At 48.9% G+C, this 23,672-nt stretch overlaps 1 long non-coding RNA gene across 1 annotated transcript; it reads right to left on the bottom strand.

The window, feature by feature from the left end:
• LOC144141974 (uncharacterized) lies at positions 1 to 22,976 on the bottom strand. The gene is made up of 3 exons (XR_013316780.1): positions 22,853 to 22,976; positions 18,342 to 18,481; positions 1 to 150 (listed from the first exon to the last, which is right to left on the bottom strand). It is a non-coding gene; the product is annotated as an uncharacterized LOC144141974 (long non-coding RNA).
• Positions 22,977 to 23,672: the final 696 nt, after the last annotated feature.

Genomic DNA, 23,672 nt, shown 5'->3' with positions numbered 1-23,672 from the left:
TATCCACGTAGCGAACGCGCTCACCCGAGTCAAGACGCTCGGGTAAATTCGCTTTTCCTGCCTCGCACAGGGGGTGCCGTACGACCAAATGCCGATGAGGTAGAAGCCGCCGTTCTTCCACGCAGCGACGACGGGGCCACCCGTGTCACCCTGCAAAAAATACAAGAATTGATTTGATTGATTGATTGTGGGGTTTAACGCGCCGACGCAACGCAGGCGATGAGGCGAGCCGTAGTGGAGGGCTCCGGATTAATTTTGACCACCGGGGGATCTTTAACGTGCGCCTAAATCTCGTACACACGGGCGTTTTTGCTTTTCGCCTCCATCAGAAAAGCGGCCGCCGCGGCCGGGAAACGAACCCGCGACCTCGTGCTCAGCAGCGCAGCGCCTTAGCCACTGAGCCACCGCGGCGGGTAGAAAATACAAGAAGCCTTTTTTTTAGACGGATGCCCCTTTTTAACGAGGCCAAGAAACAACAGCAAAGAAGCGGCAACTACCAACAAAAAGGTTTTTCGCAGAAATACACAGTCAGTTGTTGAAATCCACAAACAGCGACGTGTCGGCGTACAGGGATAGAATAATCTAGGCCTTTAATTAGCCACCGTAAAATAATGAAATAATTGGCTTTTGTGCTGTTAAAGACAGCAGTCCTTCTTAGGCTTCATGAACGCTGAAATTTTGGTTTGTCTGTTCTCAGACGAGGCCTAAAAACGGCTGAAATAACGCTTGAAGAGGAAGTATGTTTAGAGAAGACCGTTCGCAACCGCAGAGAATGTTGTCGCGGCACACGTTACCGCATTATTCAACGCAAAAAAAAAAAAAAAAAACCTCAGGCATATTTGAGGCACAACACAAGGGCATAACAGCGTTTTCATTGTTTTCATTGGTTTTTACGATAGCAATTGAAAAATTTTACCATCTGTTAAGTTCGCCCCCTTCACTAATTAATTAAAACCGCCCGGCAACTAGATATATTTCGCTGGTGTTAGCTTCTTTACCTGTATTGTGTTTGTTTTCACGCCGGCCGAGTTGAGTTGGGCGCGAGGGGCGTAAGGCGAGACCGCGGAGGTTTCTTTGTTATTCGCCGCACTTTTGTGTCCACCCGACGAGCAGGTCCGGAGACGGCGCATGCAAACGCGCTGGTCACGCCATAATAGCTGAAAGCGATGTAAGCTTTCGGGGGATTTCCTTGCATTCGTTTGAGAAGCCAGCGCAGGGGGGCGGACGGCAGCTGAAGGTCGGTCAAGGGGTCAAACCTTCGTTCAAGCATAGGAAGATGTCACCAGACGTTCTGTCTGCGGCAGTTGCACTGCTCAAAGTTACTGGGCCAAGTTTCCGTTCGTCACACGTCTGAACCTGACGACTTGGCGGATGGGATGCGTCATTAGGGAGGCGACCAGGCTTTGTTAGGCGCTCCACGTGTCTACAAACGAAAGGAATTTGGGCGGCGGGGTGCACAAACATAGGCGTGCATGGTATGAACAATACTTTAAGACGTGCCGCCCGAGAGCCGATTCCCGTCGGTAGGTCTGCTTTTAGTTGGTTGGTTTTCATTTCTGGTATATTTGTGTTTTGCAGAATTCCTTAGCGTTTCTGTGTGAGAGTGAGAAAGGTGGGTCACGTGACTATTTTGAACCCACCTAGCTTTGTTTGTCCCGGTGGCCAATCCGTAGCCTAGTGTGGGCTAATCAATGAGCCGTCGTCACTCTCAAGTTGTGACGTCCCTTTTGTGGGCGGAGTTTTGTTGGTAAAATCGAGGAGTTTGAAGTTCTGGGAATGATTGTAGAGGAACAGAGAGAGGAGAGGTAGAGAGCGGCGAGCCCCTCTCGACGGGGGCCTTGTCCGACCTCTTTGTGGCGATCACGAGCCATGAAAGTTGTAAATACGTAATGTAAATAAAGTGTGCATATTCTACATTTTGTGTTTACTTGGAGTAGACCACCGCCGGCTGTGTGGCGTCGGCGTCGATCCAACGAGCCTTCGATCATCGGATCATCGCTTCGATCATCGACTTCGGCCGACCGATCCCTCTTTGAAATTCAACTCCATCCCTTCCTAAACAAAGCTGAGAGAAGCGCGAAAGCTTTCTCGCATCAAAACTGCGCCAAAAGAGTGTCAAAACATTCGCTAAAAGTGCGTCCACCTTCGCTGAAAGTCCGTCCAATCGATCATGAAACGTTGAAAGACCCACATCGCCAACAGAGAACGACCTGATGCGACGATTTTTTCGCGCAGTAAGTGAACGCATCCACAAACGTTCTAAAAGATACCGATACGTGGTTTATGAGATAAAGGTATAGTATTGTACTCCTCCTCCATTATCGATGCGTGTATTGTCTTATCTAGAATCGTTCCTTTTTCGGGATTTTCAAGTAACCGTTTTCAAACAAAAGATGCCCGGTTTCACGCACGCGCATTGTGTGTCCAGAGATCTTATCAGAGCTTTCCGGTCCACCAACCGGTCTATGGGGAAATAAATGCATCAGTGTTTTGAGAGGACGGCATCGGTCCAACTAAGAAAGGTTTTTTTCTTTACCAAAAACAAGGCGTTAACACCCTGGCTATGAGCGGCTATATAAAAGAAAATATTAAAACAAAGGAGATCCACTGTAACAACAGGGATAAGCGGGCTAGTTGGTTTAACATCTTAACGGTAACTTTTGCGCACTCGATATGAGGACACAGAAAAAGATGACACGAAGACAAGCGCAGACTAACAACTGTGTTAGTCTGCGCTTGTCTTCGTGTCATCTTTTTCTGTGTCCCCGTGTTAGTCTGCGCTTGTCTTCGTGTCATCTTTTTCTGTGTCCTTGTATCGAGTGCGCAAAAGTTACCGTTAAGATAAAAAGGAGATCCAGCTCGAGTTGCCACATGCACTAAGAAAAAAAGAAACATGAGACGCGCGCGCAGTGCGAACGCGGTAAAATTGAATTGAGCTGAGTAAACCTGCATTGCATTTATCATGCAATGCACAGAGGGTGAGAGGGGAGGGAAAGAAAGCGAGGGGTTGGAGGAGAGAGCTGAGGGATTTACATTGTAGGGGCCGGAGAAGATTGTCGTATCTGGGGAACATTTTCGGCGAATCACACAGATAGGTGGCCAATGTTTCATGCTCTTATATATTGTGAGACACCCTGACCACGACTCTGTGCTCTTCAACACGTTACGGACATTTCCTCGTAATCGGTCCATTATCATCAGTGCTAGCTCCCATGTCCCCGGCATCATCATCACCTGTACATAATCATCATCACCAGTTAATTGTGCTTTTCGTCCGAGTGTCCGAATAAACCGGTCACGCTTTCCATCGTCTCTCAAGTGGTGGAGGGTGCGTTTCGATCCCGCAGTCTACCTCTGCAGCGCCACTCCTGGAGCTCCGTTGGGGCCGCCGTCTGACTCAGGAGACCATGCCCATGACGCTCGATCCAGCCAGCGCCACGGCTACGCCTCCCCCGCAATGTTTTATCAGCCGCCAGCGAGATCCACCCGACTTCGCTGGCTTCCATCGCGGAGATTCCATCGAACCCTCGCGGACATGCTCTCGATGTACATCAGCCCCGATCATCGCAACTGGGATACCATCCTGCCATTTGTGACTTTTGCGTACAATACTGCAACGCAAAAAACGACTGGATATTCACCATTCTTCCTAGTCTTTGGCCGCTCTCCCTCTATTACCTTCGAGTCAACTTTCTTCTATGCTCCTGTCCCCTCTGAAATGTCATCTCGGGAGCAGTACGTTTCACGGCTCGCCCACTGCCGCGAACTCGCACGCAGTCGAACCGAAAGTCAACAACAAGAACGCAAAGCTCGCTACGACGTCGCACATCGCTCTGTTCAATTTCGGCCGGGTGATGAAGTATTGTTATGGACCCCTGTTCGTGTACCCGGTCTGTGCGAAAAATTCCTTCATCGCTTTCTTGGTCCATACAAAATCACAGACCAGACGTCGCCAGTTAATTACCGTGTGACGCCAGTAGACCAGTCGTCAGATCGGCGCCGCCGTGGTACCGAAATCGTACACGTATCTCGCCTCAAGCCGTTCAACCGCAGGACACAACAATAAGTCGCGGTCAGGTGGCCGCTTCCGGCCGCGGAGGGGTAATTATGTGAGACACCCTGACCACGACTCTGTGCTCTTCAACACGTTACGGACATTTCCTCGTAATCGGTCCATTATCATCAGTGCTCGCTCCCATGTCCCCGGCATCATCATCACCTGTACATAATCATCATCACCAGTTAATTGTGCTTTTCGTCCGAGTGTCCGAATAAACCGGTCACGCTTTCCATCGTCTCTCAATATCCTTGACTTGTGCTTCTTGTTTTGTTTTTTGTAGCGAAACCTGCACTACGCCACCTCGGCTGCTCTTTACGGGGTGACCAGTTTTGACCTTGAGAGCTAGAGGTCAAAGCACAACCCCTTCCGCAAGCGGCCGACTCGGAGCAACGGAACGATGGCAAGTTGGGCTAATTGGTTCATAGTGACCATATCGAAAAGGCAGCGCAAAAAGGACGGGACAAAAGAACTAACGACGAAACAGCGCTGAACTCTCAAGTGAATTTTATTAGAAAAAACACACATATATACAATTCACTCTGAAGAGCCACGTGGCTTCATATCTTGTCCGCGATTACAGCGCAAGTACAGCATTGCCACACTGCACGTGCCAAATACCCCCCAATGCGCACTGCATCAGACCGTACTGTAAATTCACTTTATCACCGTGGCAAATGCGATGACACCACTGACAAAATGCATCACAGCTGACACCAATAACACCACAGTTGACAAGAAGATATCAGGAGCAGCCAAGCATACACTCAGCAAAGTCAAGCACGTGTCGCCGTTCGTTCCTTGCAGCGTGGCAGTAGTGTATTCGATACCAGTTTCGTGCTACCAAAAAGTGTATATCGGGCAAACGAGGCGCTGCCTAAACCTGAGACTCTTGGAGCACAAGCGCACGTTGCGAGACTACAAGCATTCCCATGCTGCTCAGCATTGTGCGAAGTGGGGGTGCGTCCCTGTCTTTCAAGACACTGTAGTAATTGCTAAACACAAGGACCAAGGTGTACGGGAAATTATAGAAGCGTATCACATTAGAAAAAATGGATACAAGTGCATCAGCGTTCCTTCAGTGTCGTTAGATGAAAGTGAATTTGTGTTCTTGACTTGTCGCGGTGCGCATTAGTGTGGTCCTTGGCACGTGCATTTTGTCAGTGGTGTAATCGCGTTTCCCAAGGTGATAAAGTGAATTTGTATTACTCTCTGGTGCAGTGCGCATTGAGTAGTATTTGGCTCCTGCAGTCTGACAATGTTTTACTTGCGCTGTAATCGCGGATGACAAGGTATGAAGCCACGTGGCTCTTCAGAGTGGATTATATATGTGTGTGTGTTTTTTCTAATAAAATTCAGTTGTGAGTGCAACGCTGTGTCGTCCTTAATTCTTTTGTGCCGTACTTTTTGCGCTGCCTGTTCGATATGGTCGGAGCAGCGGCCCGATGGCGGGAGAGATAAGCGGCAGAAGAGAGATAGGCTTTTTCGTGGATGAAACCAGCGCGAACGCAAGCAAAGACAAAGGCAGTGGAACGCAAGGACAGCCGCTTATCTAAAAAAATTAGCAGTGGTTTAGCTCGGCAATGCTAGAATATACGTAGCATGAGCTAAGGTTCAGCTGGTTATTCTTATGTTTCCTGGATGTCTAGGATTAGCTGATTATCATACTTACTGCTGCTAAAACGATTTCGAATCCAATCTAACTTTTTCCCGATCCAATCTAATCCAATCCAATCCAATCGTGGTGGCGGCGGCTCCGGAGCGCTAGATGTGCGCCGTGAGACGTCACTGATCCTCGCGCATGCGGAGCACGGCCCTCCAGGAGCTACGTGAAACTGCTGAAACTCGGCCAGTGTAGCTCACGCTACAAAGCTAAAGTTTATTATCAAGAAGGGTGAATAGAAACACTTAGCACAAAACAATAAAAAACACTGCGCTTGAGCTAAACAAGTTCACAAAAGACACGGTGTTACGACAACTGGGTAAACACCGGCTGTACTCAAGGCCCACGCAGATATGCAATCTTTTTGGGATGAAGACACACGCTTGCTTGGCTGACACACTTGTCCCCTGTCCACTGTTTCTGCTATGTGGAAAACTTCCATAATTTCACGGGGTGTTTGTTCACGGTGCCTAAATAAAATGTCAAGGGCAGGAAAATTGGGTTTAACTCCGCGGCACTTAGTACAATGTGAATAAATACGCGATGATGGGGGTCCCTTTAATGACAATGCATGGCCTCTCAGATTCCCGTTGGTACAACTTCTGTTCCACTTCCTTTGTCTTTGTTTGAGTTCGCGCTGGTTCCATCCAAGAATGCGGCTTTGCCACTAGCCCAGCTTGCAGCCCTTATGGTGAGAGACAGGCGGCGAGAGAACGGAGACGTGCACGCTGCGCTGCACCCGTGTCGCCACCTGGCGGAGCTCCCGGCACGGAGCTGCCGTCCGATGGCGGGAGAGATAGGCAGCAGGGGAGAGATAGGCGAGGAGGCCGCCGCCGCAGCGATAAGCGCGCGCCACAAAGGAAGGCCAGGGCGCCACCTGCGGCGCAAAGCCATGTACGATGGGGTCGCTCGTACAGTGGAAAGGCGTAAAAAACGCCGTGAGTCAAAAAACGATGAAGAATAAGCAGTGTATTCATTACAAACATGCATGTATATCATTGCGAAACAACAGCTATACAATTATCCTAGCCAGGGCAGTGAAGCTTTCGCGAGGGTTAACCAAAGCTAAACCGCGGCAATTTTTTGTCTAGTGATTGCTTGTCTGGTAATTGATTGTGCCTCATTGGGTGTGCTGTAATTATCTAGCACGTTGCGGTGTCGTTAAAATTGTGTTAAGAATGAACGCGTTCCAAGACGTACAGTTCAAAATAACTGAGAACAAGTCACATGACCGTCTATGTATTGTTTAAAACGCATGCAGCACACTGCAAAAAATCCGCGTAGGTTGGCTTCACCAGAACGCCGCAAAACGACGAATCAATCTGAATAAATGTGCGTTATTTGGAGGAATCATTAGGCCCAACATGCGATCAGAGTTTCACTCTGATCGCATGTAGACGACGATGGTAGAACGTGAATCTTTCTCCTGAGAGTTTCCTTTGTTGTCTTCTGAGTTTGGACATCGCCGGACTCGCAGTCGGTTTGGACTTTGACTCGTTGAGCTTTCACTTTCATTCGCACGCAGTTTGCGCTTTTCATCGCAGCGGCTTTGACTTTGAACCTTGGCCATTTGATTTCGCACAAAGGAAGCTTCTCGTTCAATTATCGTCGTCATTAAACGGAGGTGCATGAATTTTCTGTGTAATATTGCATGTCCATTCACCGCTCTCCAAATCTACACTGCTTCGACCGTGTCGCAATGGCGCCGTCGGGTAGACGCCGGCTTCAAAATGCAAGGTACCCAAATTCAATTCCTAGCACGGAAAGCGCTTTAAAGTAGAAGCTTTCTTAGTCGGAACGAAGGCGTCCTGCCAAAAAACTAATGTGGGCCCCGTAGAGCTCACCCTCGACCTAAAAGCTTGATAAAATTTCCGAACACACGGCGCATGTTTGCAACTGCAAATTCATTATATCAAAAGGGCTACTTGAAATTCGCGACAAAGGAACGGTTCTAGATAAGACAATACATGCATCGATCACGAAGAAAGAACACAATAGCATAACTTTATATCATAAACCACGTATCGGTGTATACAATTAGATCGTTCGCAGATGCGTGTACTTATGAGATAGATAGATAGATAGATAGATAGATAGATAGATAGATAGATAGATAGATAGATAGATAGATAGATAGATAGATAGATAGATAGATAGATAGATAGATAGATAGATAGAGAGAGAGAGAGAGAGAGAGAGAGAGAGAGAGAGAGAGAGAGAGAGAGAGAGAGAGAGAGAACAACTTTGTTGATTGGCCCGCAGTTCGGTTAGCCTCCCTCCACTAGGGGGACGTGGTACTGTCGCCGTGACGCGGCCTGGACGTCGTCCCGGGCATCCCTTGAGGTCTGCGCATGAGCTCCGTCCCCGTGTCCAGGAAGGCTAGCGTCCCCTTCCCCCGCAGCTTCATCCGGTCGCTGCTTCACAAGGGCGGCCGAGACCTGCTGGACGGCCTTGAGTTGTGTGTCGTAGTCCTAGCTTCTCGTCGCAGCCCCTAGCTGCGGTGGGACCGTCGTCTTCTCGGTGGCCTCTCGCAGATTTAAGCTACAGTCCCAAAGGATGTGAGCTGCCGTGGTTCGTTCGTTTGTGCACAGTCTACACACATCACTGTCGTACACACTGGGACAAATGCGTCTGGCAAGCACCAGGGTGAGCAGGGATCCCGTCTGCAATTGTCTAGTATGTAACACTGCCTCAGCTCGGGTGAGTCCCGGGTGAGGGGGGCATAGTTCGTATGTTCAGTCTGTACCCCTTGGATATGTCATTGAAGCTGAACATCGCGTCTTTGGTGATGTCGAGCGTCTCGTACCCCGGGTCGGCCTGGCGTGCTGTCGCGCGGTTGATGAGTCCTCGCGCGACTGCGTTGGCCGTCTCGTTGTGGTTCGTGTTCCACCGTCACGATATGGGGTTGCTCATGTGGGCCGGGAACCATTTGATCACCACAGTGCTGGTGCGCCCCTTGTCTTCAGCCTTGCGTAAGATGCGCGCGCCCTCACTGCACACTCTACTCTTGGCATAATTCTGTGCCGCTGTTCGAGAGTCGCACAACACGGTAGTGCAGCTGGGGTCGGCGACGGCCGGGGTGATCGCCACCTCTTCCGCATGGTGCGCTTTCCTGGCAAGGATGCTCGCTGCAGTCATTGTAACTCCCGTTGATGCTTCTACTACCACCGAGGCGTAAGCGCCGTTATGGTCTTGATACACCGCCGCGTCCACGTAGACGGCGCCGTTATCTCGAGCATGGCGGTCCATGAGGACTTTGGCTCCTGCTAGTCGTCGCTCCTTGTTGTACTCGGGGTTCATATTCCGCGGTATCGGGCAGACACTGAGCTGTCGGCTGGTATTGTCCGGTAGCGGGACTTCGCTCTGTGTCCTGTCCGCCGTGGACGTAAAGCCCAGGTGTCGTAATATATGCCGCCCAGTTGTCGTCTCGGCGAGTCATTCGAGTTGTGCCGTTCGCTAAGCTTCGGCTATTTCGTGCTGGGTGTTGTGGACGCCCAGGGCCATGAACTTGTCAGTATTTGTGCTCCATAGGAGCGCAAGCGCTGTCTTGTATTCCTTACGTATGGTGGTGTCAATTTGGGCCTGCTCGCACGGCCGCCAGTTGTGGAAGGCGGCCACATACGCTATGTGGCTGATTGCAAAGGATTGGACGAGGCGAGCGAGGCTTTCCTTTTTCATTCCCGCTCGTCTGTTAGATACCCTCCCGATGAGGCGCATTGCTGCGGTCTCCTTCGTTGCAAGCTTGGTGACCTTCGCGCCGTTGACGCGATTGCGCTCAATAAGCAGTCCGAGCAGACTTATCTTCTCGACCTCCGGTATGATTTGTCCTCCTTCCGTACGGATCGTTATCCGGGGGCGTTTGTATGTGGCTTCTATATGGCCCCTTTTTCTGCCCGCTCCCTTCGGCGGGAGCACGAACAGTTCTGATTTGGATGGGGAGCAGACGAGTCCGGACCCGCCAAGTTGCTCCTCGATGGCATTGACGTCTTCCTGCAGCGTTGTTTCTATGTGGCCGTCGCTTCCTACTGTGACCCATAACGAGAGGTCGTCGGCGTAGATGGTGTGTCGGACGTCCGCTACTCCCGCAAGTTGCTTGGCCACGCCAATCATCACGAGGTTGAAGAGTTGCGGGGAGATCATCGATCCCTGGTGGGTGCCGACGCTGCCGAGCTGGTTTCTTGGAGTTGCAGGTCGCCCGCGAAAACATTGGTGGTCCGGCCCGTGAGGACGTCTTTGATGTAGTCGTTTGTCTGACGACCAATGTTGAGCCGGGAGACTTGGGCTAAGATTGCGGTGTGGCGGACTTTGTCGAATGCGTTCTGTAGGTTGAGTCCGAGTATAGCTCTGCTGTCCCTGGAACCCGTTGCGTCGTCAATGATTTCGTGCTTCGGTAGGATCATAGCGTCTTGTGTTCGAAGCTTGTTCCGATATCCGCTGATGAAGTTCGGGTAGAATTCAGAGTCTTCTAAGTAGCGCTGCCACCTGTACATGAGGACGTGCTCGAGGACTTTTCCAACGCACGAAGTGAGCGAGATCAGTCGGAGGTTCTCTATGTTGGGTGGTTTGCCAGGCTTCGGGATGAGAATCGTCTAGTGGAAGATATTCTACTATTTTGGAAGCCTTCCGGTGCGCCAACATTTGTTAAAGTGCGTGAGGGCTTCTATGGCCGCGTCGTTGAGATTCATAAGGGCCTTGTTAGTCACTCTGTCGGGACCGGAAGCGGATTTACTGTTGAGGTTCTGCAGGGCCACTAGTACTTCCCATGTTTCAATGTCTTTATCTAGTGTCGCGTTGTCGTTGCCGCGGTAGCCCGGGTGTGACTCTGTAGGGGTGGCCGGTAGATACTTGGCATCCAGTCGTTTCCGCACTACGTCTTCTCCGACGTCACAGACGGCCCTGTGGAGGGTCTTGGCAAGGTTGTTGTGTTGGGAACCCTTGGTCCTAGTCTCATCGAGGAGGTGCCACAGCATGTTCCACGTCTTGCTCTTGTGCATTTGTCCGTCGGCTTCGTTGCAGACCTCGTTCCTCTGTTGTGTGCAGAGCACTCTGAGATGGGCCTCTATCTGTTTGTTGAGCTCGGCGATCTTCTTACACAGACGTCTGTTGGTGCGGGGCTTCTGCCACCGTGCCTTTATGGACTGTTTGGCCTCCGTGATCCAGCCGGTTGTATATCCTATCTATTCCTTCATCCGTCTCGAGCTCCCTGGTTGTGTCTGATGTCGTTTTCACTACGGTGCCCATCCATTGCTCGATGTCTGTAATATCGGGTTGCTGGTCGGGGAGGGCCCGCCGAAACGCGTCCCAGTCCGTGATGCGGTGCGTTCGTGTGCCGGTGCTGCCGTGGTCATAGAGTGGTACGGCTACTTCCACGATGTAGTGGTCGCTGCCGAGGTCATTTTCCGTGTCGCGCGAGTTTGCGCTGGTCTTGATGAAGTTGAGGTCCGGGGTGGTGCCCCGCGTAACCGATGTGCCGATCCTGGTGGCGAAGGTTCGGTCCGCGATAAGGTACAGCACCATGTCCGTGGCGTCTTGCATCAGCTCTCTCCCCTTGACTGTCGTTCTGTGGCAGCACCATTCTTGGTTCGGGACGTTGAAGTCCCCGCATACCACGCGCGTGCTGTTCCCGGCAGTCCTGCCTGCCTTGTGGAGGAGTGCCCGAAACCTTCGCTGACCGTGCGCCGGATTGCTGTAAGCGTTCACCATGAATGTGCTTTCTTTCCTTTTCTTGCCGGTGACTACTTCCAGTGTGCAGTGTTCGATGGCGCTGTTGCCGATCAGGGCATGCTCGACGAAGGTGATCCCTATGCGGACGAAGATGCAGACTTGCCTGCCCTTGCCTTTGGACGTTACCCGTGCACTCGGCGCGCTGGCGTGGGTGCGGTAGCTTGGGAGTTTCGGTTCCTCTTCGCTGTGTGTTTCTTGAAGCATTAAGACGTCTCGCTTCATGGTGAGTTGCTGTCAGTGTGGTTGTAGTACCACTATCGTGTTTGGGAAGCCGTTGCAGTTCCAGTGCCAGACCAAGAGGTCTTTCTTTGGCAGTGGGATAACTGCTGTACGGGTTATCCTGTCCATGAATGCTACAGTTTGGTGATGATCTGGGCCTCCATGCTTTGTATCTGTGTTTGTAGTTGCGCCTGTAGTTGCGTTGGCATCTGCGCAATTATGGTATGGATGCTCTGCATGGTCATTGTCATCTGCTGGACCGTTTGCTGGAGTGCGGTAAGGCTGTCGTTGGTGACTTTGGCGGATGCCTCCATCCGGTCGAGTCGGTCGTCTTGCTTGTCTATTCGCGCGGCCAGCTTACGAATCTTGGCTCCTTCAATGGACCGGCTCGTGGGAGTTGGCTCCGTCGTTCTGGGGGCGCGGGGATCCGCCTCATGCACTTGTTCGTCCTCGGTCATCTCCTTTTGTTTCCGTTCTTGTGCGGGCTGTGGCAGCAGTTGCAGCAGCTGTTGCTGCATTGCTAGCAGCGTCGTGAGCTTCTCGTTGATGTCTCTGATGGTCTCGTCTCTGCTCGGCTATTCTCTGTTTCAACTTCTCGTTCTCGGCCCTCAGAGCCATCACCACTCCATTCTCATCCCTGGGTTTGGTCAAGGAGCTATGCGCCGGTTGTTGCCTCAGAGCGGCCATGGGCGTTTTGACTGTGTCAGCCCAGGCGACGCATTCTCGGGAATACGATGGTTGTCGGCAGCGACTGGTGCTCCTGCCTCTCTTGGTACTGTCTCTCCGGCGAGTGATATTGCATTGTTGCGGCCCCCCGCGGGTACCATATACCGACGGCCTACGCAGCGCTGCGAAGCTCTCCGGGTCCGGCTGTTGTTGTTGTAAGGCGTCCATCTTGCGCTCCCATTGCCGCTTCTTCATCACGTACGGCATCTTGTATCTGCTCTTGCTTTCCTTCGTGCCAGGCGGGTAGGCCCCCCGCAGAGTTTGCACTGGCGTTAGGAGTCTCATTCATGATCGGTGCTGGGGTTCGCGGCGCCGCAGGCAAAGCATACTATAGTGTTAGGGTTCGGGAAGACATCACTTCTATGTACGACCTTGCCACATTGCGTACACACCTCAAAATCCCGCCACCAAGCGGTGGCGGGATTCTGGCACGATTTAACCGTCACTTTTGCTGCAGGAACACATCTCCAATGCAAGTACGCCCTTGTGCGTCTGCGCACAGCATCGTCGCCGGTGACCCCAGCCTGCAGCAATCTCATCACTGTTTCAAGTTCCCGGCGCTTCAGCGGCTGCGCCGGACGGGTGTCTATCACAGAAACCCATCAACAGCATCCAGGAGGCGCTGCTTCAACCGAATCCTGGGACGCCAGGCTATACAAGCCAGCGAGAAACTGTCGCCCCTTCGCAGTCGGTGGCGGGATTCTGGCACGATTTAACAGTCACTTTTGCTGCAGGTGAAGTGCAATTTGCACTTTTGTTGCTTCTCGTGTATCTTTTCTCGCCATCGACTGCACTGCACTGTACTGTTGATATTATTGTTCATGTTCCGCAAGTGAATCATGGCTTCAGTATCTATCTGTGGCAAATGTTCGAAAGTGCTTCCGGCTGAAGGAAAATTTTTGGTTTGTACAGAGTGTGAGGTTGGGTTTCACTTTGGTAAAAATTGTGCGGGGATAGCTGAAAAAGAAATGTCTGGCATGGAGCCGCCAAGCGTGAGACATGGCTTTGCCGGGACTGTCGTTCCTCGAATCATACCCCAGTCGCGGTAGATGCTGTCCCAAATTCCCACTCTCTTTCAGAACTGTCGTCTAAAATTGAAACTCTTTTGCCGATAAAGGACGCCATCGGCTCCCTTGTTCTCAAAGTTGATGAGCTTCTGCAACTCAAATCGACTGTAGAGATCCTTCAAAAATCAGTTGACTCTGTTCATGAAACGGTTAACTTTGTGTCGGGAAAGTACGATGAAGTCATTGCTACTGCTGCTACGCAACATGCCACTATAGGTCAACTGCAAAGTGAGGTCCATGCCTTGAAAGCCACTGTGTCGGATCAAGCAGAGGAACTAGCGAGCCTGCGCAAAGAGTTAAATAACGTTGAGCAATACAGCAGGAGGCCAAATTTGGAAATTCATGGTCTGCCTCAACAGAAAGGCGAAAAACGTCTTCCTATCATTTCTGATATGGCGCAGAAGCTAGAGTTGAACTTCGTTGAGTCTGACATTGAAGTGATACATCGCCTGCCTGCTAACCGGGATCGTCCGCCAGTTCTGCTGGTTAGATTTGCCTCGGTATCGCTGAAAGAAATGTGGTGGAACAGGAAAGACTCTTTGAGGGCACTTGCGGAACAGGGCACGATTCCTCAGCTGTACTTCTACGAAAACTTGACCAACTACAACAGAGAACTATTCTGGGCAGCCCGCCAAACAGGAAAAGAAAAACTGTACAAATTCATCTGGGCGAAACAGGGCAAAATTTTCGCAAGGAAAGCTGAGAATTCGTCTCTTGTCCGCATATCAGATCACGCTGATCTGAACAAGCTTGTTTAAAAGTTCACAATGCTACAGAGCTAGACCGGTCCCATAATGAACGTCTTTTACAATTGTGACAGCTTCACCGACTTTACTGTTTTGGCTGATCAGGGTTGCAAGTCCTTCACAATTGTGCACGTTAACATCCGCAGTACCCGTCGGCACTGGGACGAATTCCTTGGTATCGTAGAAAATACTGATTCTATTATCGATGCATTTGTACTAACTGAAATTAACATTCATGATGACCTTGTTTCATCTTTCGAACTTCCGCACTATTCTTCTTTCGCGCTGACGCGCCGTGTTATCAGGGGCGGGGGCATTATGGCCTTAATACATGAACGATATGTGTCGTCATCCTTGTCACCAAGGTTCACCTCTGCCGAATGCCTGGCACTGCGCATCGCGTTGTTAGACACAGATATAACGCTCCTGGCTATCTACAGACCACCCTCCGAAAATGCCAACCTTTTCGTAAGCGAACTGGATGAATTCTTACTTTCCTTTCCCTCAACTTCACTCTTTTGTCTGGCTGGTGATATCAACATAAATACTTTATGTCCGGCGCGCCCGACTGCTTGCGAATATTTAAACGTGTTGGCCAAATCAGGGGTTATTCCAACCATTTGCTCCGCTACAAGGGAAGAATACCTTGGTACGAAATTAGTAACTTCATGTATTGACCATATCAATGTTAGGGCACCATTTTTTCGCCTCGATTCGGCAATTATCAAACAGAAACTTGCCGACCACTACTTTGTGGGTTGCCATGTTTATTTTCCCGTGCTGAAAAAGGTTTCACCCCAGCACTTGCAGGTGTCTATTCTTGACGTAGCTAAATTCGATAATTTAGTCAATAATTTTGACTTGGAAGCATTCATGGCAGGGGCAACTGCACGAAATATTTATACTAACTTTGTTACCATTATTGACACATTAAAAGGCACTGCACAAAAAACCATCAAAATTAAAAAGCGCAATATGGACTTGCCTTGGCTTACCTCTACCGTTCTTAGGGCTATTAAAGAAAAAGACAAACTTTGGGAGAAGTGTAGGCGCTCTCCTAATAACACTGCTCTGAGGAACCTATACAAAGTTCATAGAAATAAGGTAACTGCGTTACTTCGGTCAGAGAAGCGCTCATTTTACAGTAAAACCTTCCATGACAACAGACACAACCCTAGGAAAACTTGGTCAACAATTAATCAAATATTTGGTCGACATCCTGCCCAATCAGTTGACGTCTTTGGCAAACACTTCACCAATTTGGAATCCGCAGTTACTGATTTCAATGTTCACTTCGCTAAAACATCATTGGCTACGCATTCAGCTGATATCCAAGATTGCGACAACATTAGCAGTTTAGAATCCTCTGCATTCCTTCCTTTCATGATTTCGTATGACTTACACAACATACTATTTAGTTTTAAGCAAAAGAAGGCGCCTGGTTTGGATGGTATATCTGTCTACGAGCTGCAACGTAACCTTCCCGTTTTAGAAAAGGTACTTCTATTTATGCTGAATAGTTACATTGAACTTGGTTTTCTTCCAGATGAATTAAAAACTGCAGTTGTGAAGCCATTACATAAAAATGGCTCTTTCAAACAGGTTGACAACTACAGGCCGATTTCGATTTTACCTGCGATTAGCCAAATTTTAGAAAAACACTTAGCCAGAGTAATAACGAACTTCCTGGAAAAACACAACTTATTGTCGAGTTCACAATTTGGTTTTGTTCCTGGGAAGGGGACTCTTGTACTTTTGGAAAAATTGTCGGATTTAATCTTCTCCGCTTTCGATAACAACGAAGTAGTAACGGGTCTTTTTTGGATGCAAGCAAAGCATTTGATTCTGTTATACCCACAATATTACTGCGAAAACTATATCTACTAGGATTTCGAGGTCCATTCAGCAAACTGTTAGCTAACAGTTTTTGCAATCGCTCACAGGTAGTCAAGATTGGTGATAACGTTAGTTCGAAAGTTCTCCTAAAATCTGGTGTCCCACAAGGGTCCGTGCTATCTCCCATATTATTCAATGTCTATGTAAACGACTTACCTAATCATATAACCCACTGCCAAATATTTCAGTATGCCGATGACACTGTTCTTCTTGCCAAGCACTCCGTTTACAGCAAATCAGTTGCAATGTTACAAGGGGATAATCAATCTGTTATGGACTGGTTTTCCAGAAATTTTATTACAATAAATAAGCAAAAAACAAAACTGGTTTGTTTTCACAATCCACACAAGCAAATTGATCATACTGTACCCCTCGTTCTTCATGGTTCACGATGTAATAATTCTCAATGCTCTCCTCTTCTATTATCGCCGAATGTAAAGTATTTAGGAACTATCTTCGACTCGGATATGACATGGAACAGTCACCTATCTATGCTCTGCAATAAGCTTGGGGGATTGTCATGTACTCTTTATAACAGTCGTTTCCTCCTCCCCTTTCCAGTGCGTAAGATTATCCTACATGCACTTGGCTACAGTATCTTGGGATACGGAATCACTGTATTTTTTCACTGTTCTTTCACTTGGCGTACGAAAATAAACTGCATTATAAAAACGTTGCTAAGAAATGTAGCCTACAATATCAACATTCCCGAAAATACCAGTTTGTTCTCTGCTTTACAATTGCCTTCTTTTGACGCTTTGTTTTTGCACACTGTTGTCTCTCGCAATTTTTGGAATAGCGATTTTTTGTTTCGTTTTGTCCCTACAAGACCACTGAGACGTCATCCTTTGTTTATCACGCCCCGATGTTATACGCGATTTGGACGTTTTGTACGCAATTATTATGTTCCTGATATATTTAATTCTATGCCCACTGCTATTTACTCCATTTCATCTAAAAGCGCTCTGAAAATGTATTTAAGAAAAAACTTCTCTGAAGTTGCGTAACCCTATGCCATATTGTATGTATGCATCACATATTGCTTACTTCCTTGATTTTTTTCCTTTTGGTTTCATTGTACTACCGTTTCTTTTCCCTCTCCTTTTTCTTTTCTTTTCTTTCTTCTTTTACCCCTGCAGTATTTTATAGTGTCCTGACACTGGCTGCCGAGTACAGCCCGACAAGCCTGTCTGGCTTGGGCTGACCCGTCATGTATTTTGTTCCTCTAAGAAAAATAAAAATATTATTATTATTATTATTATTATAAAATGGTTGCGGTAGAGCCCGCATGGTACAAGTATGGAGCCGTACTTGACGTAGCTGGGTATACCTTCTGGTATACCTGGGTATAACTTTTCCCTGAGGTGTAGGGCTCCTGCTCGGAACTGTACCTGCATAATCTCTTGTGCAATTCAATTCCGCTGTTAAGCTTTGAAGTTCATCAGAGACATTTCAAACGAACTGCTTCGCGTACGTTGATTCTTCGCACCAAAGAAGAACGTTGCGTACACATATCAGCCATTCTTCACAACCAATCCTAATTGTTACCGTAAGTGAGAGTGTTTGCCATATTTGAAAATTTGGAAAATTTGGAAAACCCTAATTTCTCGTCTAAGCGATAGCAAACTGGGACTAAAGGAACAGACACCCTGTCAGAGGTTCGCAGCTCCCCACGCACTATCAGCCGCATAGTAACGTCAGTAAATGCTTCACAGACTGTATGTCACAGTACACCTGATGATGTATTCAATCAAACAAAGCAATCACTATCACCAACGGGGGAATAAGTAAAAATGGTAAAGCATCCAGAAAGAGATAAAAAGTAATGAGGTGAGCACATAGCAAAAGAAACAAAGGACTGCAACACAAAAGGTCACAAATAACACAGTGATGGATAAAAAGAGGAAAAATTGAATATTTGCGTACACACACATATACACACACCCATAAAAGACAGTTCGACACAGAACAATATTGCGGACGATTAAGATACTCCCTATGCTAAATCTGTGCGCAATGCGAGCTGCAGTCTTCTCGGTGACGACACATTCCTGCTGCGTCTCAGGAAGTGATCGCCGCATTAGCGAACACACGGAAGGATAAATAAATAAATAAATAAATAAATAAATAAATAAATAAATAAATAAATAAATAAATAAATAAATAAATAAATAAAACTATTCGAAAAAAATGGTTTTGTTACAGCGAATTCGCACTCTATACCCAGTCACCCTGGTGCTCACCTCGCAGTAGTTATCCTCGACCCTCTTGGCGCAAAGCATGGTGGCTTCGTCGAAGTGGTAGCGTTGGTACAGGCCTCGACAGTCTGACGCCGGCGCCACCTGGAGTAGGGTCGTGTACAGCGTTTTCTGGGGACGCGTGGCTGCGAAGAACACGGAAACGCACGAATATCGTCAGCAAGCTTACTGTTTGAGGGAGCAAGGCTACGAGCATACAAGTGTTCAGGATGTTACGCCGCGGCAACACAGAAATAACAGGAACCATGGTACACAATGAGCAATGTATTTACACTATTTAGAAGTCATCTGGGAAGACGCTCCCTCAGGCTACGCCCTCACCCTGACTCTTCATTGTCAACAGTTCGGAACACAGCTGTATGTACTGCCGAGCACTTCGGGGTCACCTCGTGACATAGCCCCCTCATATGTGATCACTTCGTCGTTAAGTGTTCGGCCCAACAACTAATCCGTCCCACCAGGGCGACATATCACGACGAGACCACGAAATGTTCAGTAGTACATACTGCCGTCTGAACAAAGGCGACTATAAAGCATCGTCATCATCGTCGTCATGAGTTAGTCGTGGGCGAGTTTTTTTTTATTACGCAAGTACGCCCTGTGGCATAAAATAAATGTAGTCCAGCAGTCCCGTCTCCCCGACGAAGTCCAGGAGGGGCCGGTATTGGGGACCATGCGTCCAGCGGCGAAGGTCAGGTGGTCGTCCTGGGTGGTACCCAAATGCCCTCATGTGACGAACTCGTGCTGCCTGGGGGCCCGGACATGTCCCCAGGAGGTGGTCCAGGGTCGCTTCAGTGGCAGAGGCTTCAAGAAGGGGCATGTTTTTGGGGGACCCTGCGTCCTCCATGAGGGCTTTATCGCCGGGGTCAAAGCTGCGCCCACGCGAATTCTCCGAAGCGCCACCTCCTCGCGGCGGGTTAAACCGCCAGGAAGGTCCGACCCACGCGGAGGCAGTATAGCACGCATGGAGCGCCTGAGAGACTCCTTGTGAATGATGAGGGTGTCCCTCTGCGACAACTGGAGCAGAGGTAGCGGCCTAGTCAACCTCTGGGGATGGCAGGCCGCGTCAGCGTCAGTGTGGGCAGGTGTCTATTCCACAGAACTCGCACGGGGCACGGAAATGAGGTCACAATGCGGTGCACATCGCAGGTCAAGTCGAGTGACTTGGCGATGCGTCGGAGTTCCCGTACTGCCTGTGTGGAGTCTGTGTACAGGTGCACGACGGCGGGTTTATGCGTAGGCGAGGCTGTAATGAGGATAACCAATCCCGGATGGGCAGAAGTTCTGCCATGATTGAAGGAAGAGTGCGTCCGGTACATTTGTTGCCACTACAGGCACCGGAGAGTGCCCAGATGGCGCCACGGATGGTGATGATGATGATGATGTTGATGCTTAGCGGATTCCCCTTTGTAACGGGGTGGCGTTGCGCAGTGGAGTCGTTACGCCACTGTGCAATCACCTCACCAAAAATTTTCCAAAAATATTTAAATAAAAAATATAAAATAAATTAAAAAGAACATACCTTTTATTAAGTGCAGAGCACTTTAGGCGCTCGCCTTGTCGTCCTAGCTCGCTCGCTGGAACCAAGCATATCGCCACGGCGTTACGGTGTAGCCTCTGACGGTCCCTTCACCACGGCGTAACCCAGAGGCGGCTTCTAAAGCCAAGCGTTTTATATAGTCATAAGCGCTCGAAACTCGTGAACCGCTGGCACTTAGCAGTGGCTTAGCTCGGCTATGCCAGGATATACGTAGCGTGATCTAAGGTTCAGCTGGTTATTCTTAGCTTTCATGGTTGTCTGGGATTAGCTAATTATCATGCTCACTGCTGCTTATCATCCAATCCAAATTCAATCCAAATCCAATCCAAATCCAATCCAAATCCAATCCTCGCGCTTGCGCAAAATGTGGCAGGGCAACGCCGGCACGTGAGGGGAGAAAAGCACAAAGAGAACAGAACTCCCGCTGGCGCAGTTTCAGGTAGGGGGCGCGCGAGAACTGCAAAGGCGGGAAATTCGATTTGCATGAGGTGGTAGCACTAAGCGGATAACGGCGGTAGAGCCCATTATGGCGAACCACTGCTGTGCACTTCCGACAGCTTTCACATTGAGTGGAACGGCTTTAATTTTTAAATAAAATTGTTTATGTTAAATAAAAAGAAAAAACCGGAGCCCGCGACACCCAGCGGCACGTTCGGCACATGCGTGCAACACTGGGTGGGTGAGTGCGCGCCAGCATGTTCGTGACTAGGGCACGCACCTTTTCCGCGCCCGGTGAATCATATTAATAGCAACTTTTAGAGTTAAAATAAATTACGCTATTTTACATTAACCGTACACACAGTGGAGGTGGATGAAGACACGGTTGAACTATCGTAAGGGATGGCAGATCGAAACAACTCGGCGGGACGCCCCGAAGTGAAACGCATGTGCGGGATAGCTGCGCATCTTCTCACTTGCTCGCACAAATTTCTCAAAACCTACATATCTTGGTGCGAAATAAATAGTACTTCGTCGTTTTCAAGTCCCGTAAAAAGGATGTGTTGTTTTTAAATACGATATCAGACATTGCGCGATGTTTCTGCGCGGTAGTAAATCCGTGTGAGTACATGCAGGTGTAGGAGTACGTTGTTGACTGCACAGCTACTGACGAAACCACATGGGTGTTTCGTAATGGTCTCATCCTAATATGGTACTCTCCATCTGCAACAGTATGAAATTCACAATTGATTGTGCATAGCGGAAGCATGACTGTAATAAATGGAACGCACCGTTGAGTACGAAGTATCGAGTGCTGGAAATCCAGTGCCGATATTGAATTCATGACTTCGATTACAGGCAGGAAAACGTTACAAGGGCGTGTATCTGGCACACCGTGTTATCTGCTCTTGATGTTTCTGTGTTCGCTCCCGCAGGAGCACCGCACGGCTGATAACATCCCCCTTTCCATCCCTACGTATAAGAAAAAATAGCTTTATGTCTATGTTGGACCCCCCGCCAGTAAACTGCAGCAGTTTCGAGGTGCAACCCAGCCCGCCAGCTGCATAAAAATATGCCGCAAAAAATGTCTTACCGAGAAGGCTATCAAAGACCTTTCATTCAAATGAGGTCTGGAGGCGGGGTAGAGGGGGGAAGGGGTGAGCAGGACACCTGATAAACATATGGGAATCATTTTAGAATACTTTTATACCCTTATATTTTTCGCTCTACACAAACGGCTCCGGCGTGAGAATTCGGTGAGAAAGTACTCTCTCGCCTTTATTACCGTCTAGCCACTTTTCAGCAAAGGCAGTTGAAAATAAAAATCTGGAACATGTACATTTAGTCCCGAGATTCGCATATTTCCAACTTTTATTGAATCCGGTGTTGTTTGTAGTTTTCTTAGTCATTAAGTGGATTAGAAGACAGTCGACCATAGTTTGTTTTGCAAGAAAAGCCAATGATATATTATGATATGTTAATTAGATGAAGAACCTTTTCGGAACTCAACGTCTGAAGAGTCTGCACCACATGCTGTTGTGTGTGCGACATGCGGCGGTAACCACATCAAGTAATAAATCTGCCATAGAGTGAAACCGATGGGTGATAAACCACCCTGAGATAACTGTGACCAGGGGGTCGTGGTTGCTCTTGAGTACAGTACAGTACGCCGGCTGCCTTATTCTGCTTAATTTCGCGCTAACTTTCCAAGATCAATAAGTTCGACTGTCAAGCTCGCTGCAAAATTAAATTTGCTTCACTCTGCTGGTAATAACGCTGCTAGAATCCCAAGGGCAATATATAATGAAGCATAATAAAGCCAATGGCGAAATGGCACATGCGGAGTGTACCGAATATTTTCGGCAATTTGCGAGAATTCCATAGACCTTTTTAATTTCGTCATTCTGGAGCTGCCACCGTATCAGCGGGGTGTGCTAGAGGCCCCGTAATTGGCGTATTCGACAGGAAGATGCAACTGCTCATGCGCAGAACAGGTCAGAACATGTCCGGATCTCATTAAAGATTAACTGGTGAAAACGTTTATAGATGGCAAAACAGAGCCAGCGATAGTGAAACTGCACCAGTTCCCAGGAGATGCAAATGAAAAAAAACACCATCCAGGCTTTCTTCATGGGCACGCCTCGCTGCTTGTGATCGGTTGTTTTAAAAGGATCCGCAGCGCTTTTTGCAACTGATTTTCTAGATCTGGAACATTTTCAGAACGTAATAAACCAGTGCATTCAGTGCTGTGATTACGTGGCCACGAAGTAACGCAGCCAAATGAGGACGTTTTTTTTTACACGATAGCGTTATTAGGCTGATTTGTCGATTTGCCTGTGGCTGCTAGCCACGGGGAAATCAGCCGTGCTCATCAAGTGTCCACGGAAATACGTCATCGCTGCCAGCCGGGAGCTACGACTGAAGCAGCAATATTCGAGGGCTGGCCTGAATTGGGGCGACTGAATTGTGGAAAGGAGGACAATAAAACTACGACAGAGACGAAAGAAAGGACACGCACTTTCAGGAGGTGCCGCGCCTGTGGAGGGAAGTTTCTTGAATGCCAAGTCGGTGGTAGCATCCTCGCAACGCCTCCTGTATAAACATGGCCTAACTCATCGCCCGCTTTCCAATGGGAGGAGTAGGGACGCTTAGTTCAGGCACTCATCCGCTATGTGGCTCGCGCCTTACGTCACTGATCGCTAGTCGCGAACACTGCACCCACTTCTACAGCGATTGTCTGTCAGCTTGCCTCGAAGGCGTCGGAGCGCCACCTGGGGAACACTAGACAAACTGTCAACTATTTTGCATAGTTTTCGAGAAGCGGCGCTGGCTGGCGGACATTAAAGCACGTAGGAAGGCTACGGAGCGGGAAATGGTAGGAGAGAGCAACAGGAGAATGGCTGTGTGGCTATTTTTCGCTCACGCGTTAGGCAAGGATTATACACGCGGCGTTGATCCTCGAATAGACACCGCCACCAGCCATGTCTGCAACTGACGCCGCCACATCAAAGCGTCTTCGCACCGGAAGATAAAAATAATATTCCGGCAATTCGTGAGCCGAAGCTACACCCAGGCTACGAGGCAGGCTGTAGCGGAAGTTTCCCGAATAATTTCGACCAGCTGGCGATCGTTAACGTCCGCCGAAGTCTCGACATACGGGCGTTTCAGTTTTCTCCTTCCATTAGAAAGGCGGCCGCCGGGGCCGGAAGTCTAAGCCACGACCTTGAGCTCAGAAGCGCGACACCTCACCCACTGGGCCACCCCGGAGTGTTTGCACCGGAACTGATGCCGGCACCAGCACGGGGTCACATAACCAAAACGGGGCAGATGATTAACGC

This window comes from Haemaphysalis longicornis, unplaced genomic scaffold (genome assembly GCF_048455015.1).
Source record: "Haemaphysalis longicornis isolate Haplotype H1 unplaced genomic scaffold, Haemaphysalis longicornis Haplotype H1 scaffold_6, whole genome shotgun sequence".
Classification (NCBI taxonomy): domain Eukaryota; kingdom Metazoa; phylum Arthropoda; class Arachnida; order Ixodida; family Ixodidae; genus Haemaphysalis; species Haemaphysalis longicornis.
Note: the sequence above shows the minus strand (reverse complement) of the source record. Positions and strands in the feature narration are given on the sequence as shown.